Source organism: Nycticebus coucang, chromosome X (genome assembly GCF_027406575.1).
Source record: "Nycticebus coucang isolate mNycCou1 chromosome X, mNycCou1.pri, whole genome shotgun sequence".
In the NCBI taxonomy this organism is placed as follows: Eukaryota; Metazoa; Chordata; class Mammalia; order Primates; family Lorisidae; genus Nycticebus; species Nycticebus coucang.
This window is the reverse complement of record NC_069804.1, coordinates 71,819,556-71,823,185: the sequence shown is the minus strand read 5'-3', so window position 1 is coordinate 71,823,185 and position 3,630 is coordinate 71,819,556.

Genomic DNA, 3,630 nt, shown 5'->3' with positions numbered 1-3,630 from the left:
CTTTTGTTTTCAATTTCATTTAATTCTGCTCTAATTTTGGTTATATATTTTCTTCTACTGGGTTTGGGGTTGGAATGTTCTTCCTTTTCCAGTTGCTTGAGATGTCTCATTAGGTTATTAACTTCCTCTCTTTCCATTCTTTTGAGGAAGGCTTGCAGTGCTATAAATTTCCCTCTTAGGACTGCCTTTGTGTAATTCCCAGAGGTTCTGATAATTTCCAAGACCATAGATGTTGGTGTGGATGTGGAAAAAAGGGAACACTTCTACACTGCTGGTGGGAATGCAAATTAATACATTCCTTTTGGAAAGATGTATGGAGAACACTTAGAGATCTAAAAATAGATCTGCCATTAAATCCTATAATTCCTCTACTAGGTATATAGCCAGAAGACCAAAAATCACATTATAACAAAGATATTTGTACCAGAACATTTATTGCAGCCCAATTAATAATTGCTAAATCATGGAGAAAGCCCAAGTGCCCATCGATCTATGAATGGTTAAGAAATTGTAGTATATGTATACCATGGTATATTATGCACCCTTAAAGAAAGATGGAGACTTTACCTCTTTCATGTTTACATGGATGGAGCTGGAACATATTCTTCTTAGTAAAGTATCTCAAGAATGGAAGAAAAATTATCCAATATACTCAGCCCTACTCTGAAACTAATTTATTTCTTTCATATGAAAGCTATAACCCACTTATAACCTAAGAATATGGGGAAGGGGAGAGGGAGGGGAGGCAGGAGGAGGATGGGTGGAGGGAGTGTGATTGGTGAGATTACACCTGTGGTGCATCTTACAAGGTTACATGTGAAACTTAGTAAATGTAGAATATAAATATCTTAATGTAATAACAAAGAAAATGCCAGGAAGGCTATGTTAACCAGCATGATGAAAATGTGTCAAACTGTTTATCAAACCAGTGTATGGTGCCCCATGATTGCATTAATGTACACAGTTATGATTTAATAATAATAATTAAAAAATAAAATAAAATATACAATATATTTATTAGCTTAAAAATAAAGAAAAATGTAGGATAAACTCTTCTAGATAATGGCCCCGTCAAAGCATTTATGACTAAGCTTCCAACGGCAATCATGACAATAAGAATTAATAAATAGAATTGGATTAAACTACAAAACTTCTGCACAGCCAAGGACAATCAACAGAGCAAATAGATAAGCTACATAACGCGAGAAAATATTCACAAGCCATACATCCAATAGAGGGCTAGTATCCAGAATTTATAAAGAACAAAAACAAACAACCCTATTAAGTGTGCAAAGGACATGAACAGAAGGTTCTCAAAAGAAGATAGGCAAATGGCCCACAAATACCTGCAAAATATGTTAAATATAACTAATCATTAGGAAATCACAAATTGAAACCACAGTGAGATATCACCTTACCCCAGTTAGAGTGGATTTTATTTAAAAGTCCAAACATGGATATTATAGAAAAAAGAACACTTATACAGTGTTGGTGGGACTGCAAGTTACTACAAGCCCCGTTGAAAACAGCATGAAGATTCCTCAAAGAACTAAAAGTAGACCTTCCATTCAATCCAGCAATTCCACTATTGGGTATTTACCCAAAGGAAAAGAAGACTTTTATTTATCAAAAAGATACATACATTTACATACTTATACAATCACAATTGGAAATATAGATGTGCAATTAACCCAAGGGCTCATGGTTCTGTGAGCGGATTAATAAAATGTAAGATATACATATATATGTCATGAAGTACTACTCAGCAATAAATGATGAATTAACACCTTTGGCAATAATTTGGATGGAACTGGAAATCATTCTTTTAAGTGAAATATCTCAAAAATGGAGAAATTAACACCACATGTACTCACTACTAAATTGGAGCTAGCCAATGAGCACACTTATGCACAGAGGGAAGTAAAACTCAGCAGAAATTAGCTCACGGAGGTTATGAAGCACAAAAACATACCTAATTGGCACAGTGAACACTATTTGGGTATTCAGCACACCTATCAGTGGGACTCAAGCACTACAAAAGTGATTCAAAAGTTTTGCACTCCATTAATATTAAAATTAAAAAAAAGCGGGGATACAAGATGGCGGACTGAAGCCAGCTTTCAACAAAGGCTCCCGTCCAGAAGGAGAGTTAAGGGACAGGAATTTAGTAAGTATCCTGGTGGACTTGAGCCTCACCAAGAGAGAAGGCTGAAGAACGCACATCAACACCGCTGAGGCAAGTTGTGATCACAAGGACGCAAACAAAATGTACAAAATCCACCACCAAGCGGACGGGAGTCCCCCTCCCCCATGAGACCGGCTCAAGAGCCCCACAATTGAACAAGCGGGCAGAAATTAAAGGCCCTCCCACTACACTCCAGGGAGAGACCTTCTAAAAACTGGACCTACCTCCCCTACTGGGGTGCCGTGTCGTTCTCCTGCCGGGCATAAAACTGAATAAAACTTTGGGAATCCTTTGCCAGCAACCCTGAAACCCCGGCGCTCCCCTCCCGCCCACTGAGGTCTGGAGGCCTGTCCCCCAGGACTTCGGATCCTTGGGTGATTTCTCAAGGGGAGTGGACAGTCCCCGAGTTGCGACTGGTCAGCATTGACTCTGAGGCACGCAAGTGAGGAGAGGGCACCGGGCTGAGGGGGAGTCACGCCTCGCGGCACTTCCCTGCGGTGCAGTGCAGCAACCCTCCCTGGGCACAAGACTGAATAAGACTCTAGCTTCCCCGCTGAGAGCTGAGAGCCCCTACTCTCACTCGGGGTCTGAGGGCCTATCCCCCAGGAGTTCAGATCCTTGGGTGATTTCTCGAGGGGAGTGCACAGTGCCTGAGCTGCGTCAGGTCAGCGCTGACTCTGGGATACAAGAGCGAGGAGATGGCACTCTGCTGAGGGGAAATCAAGCCTTGGCGGCACTTCCCTGCGGTGCAGTGCAGGAGCCCTCCCCGGACCGTAGTATTGCGTAAAACTGAATGAAACTCTAGCTTCCCACCCCCAATCCCAATCGGGGTCTGGGGGCCCATCCCCCAAGAGTTCTGATTCTTGGGGGCTCTCTTGAGGGGTGTGGACCCAGCACAAACTGCGGCCGCTCAGTGCTGACTCTGGGGCGCGGGACAGAGGAGAAAAGGGTCACCTGAGTGCCCACACCAGAGCAGCAGTTCCCTGGAGGTAGATAAACAGCCGTTTTTTCTTTAATGGCAGAACGCTCACTTCTGGATATTCTGAGGCCACACCCCCTGTCTCCCTGGACAACCAGAGGAGGCCACCGGTGACACGGCTCACAAACCCGGAAGCCTCCAGGGCGGGGCCGACCCAGAGAGGTGTTCAGACGCAATTCTCCAGCAGCAAAGACGTTTGAACTCAAAACAGCCCGTCTTCTGTAGGCGACAACAGGAACAGAGACAGAACCTCACAAAGTTGTCTGTTCTGTTCTGTTCTGTTAGCAGCATGCATCAGGGACGGGGCTAAGCCTGAGTGAACACCTCCTTCCCATCACCTGCATCAAACACTCAAAGATGTCAGGCCCCATCTCCCCCTGCTAGATAGCAGCAGTCTGCGGGGGCCTGGCAGACTTCCTTGCTATTCACGCAGGTGCAAACCCCTGGAGTGTCTGTTCATTGCAGG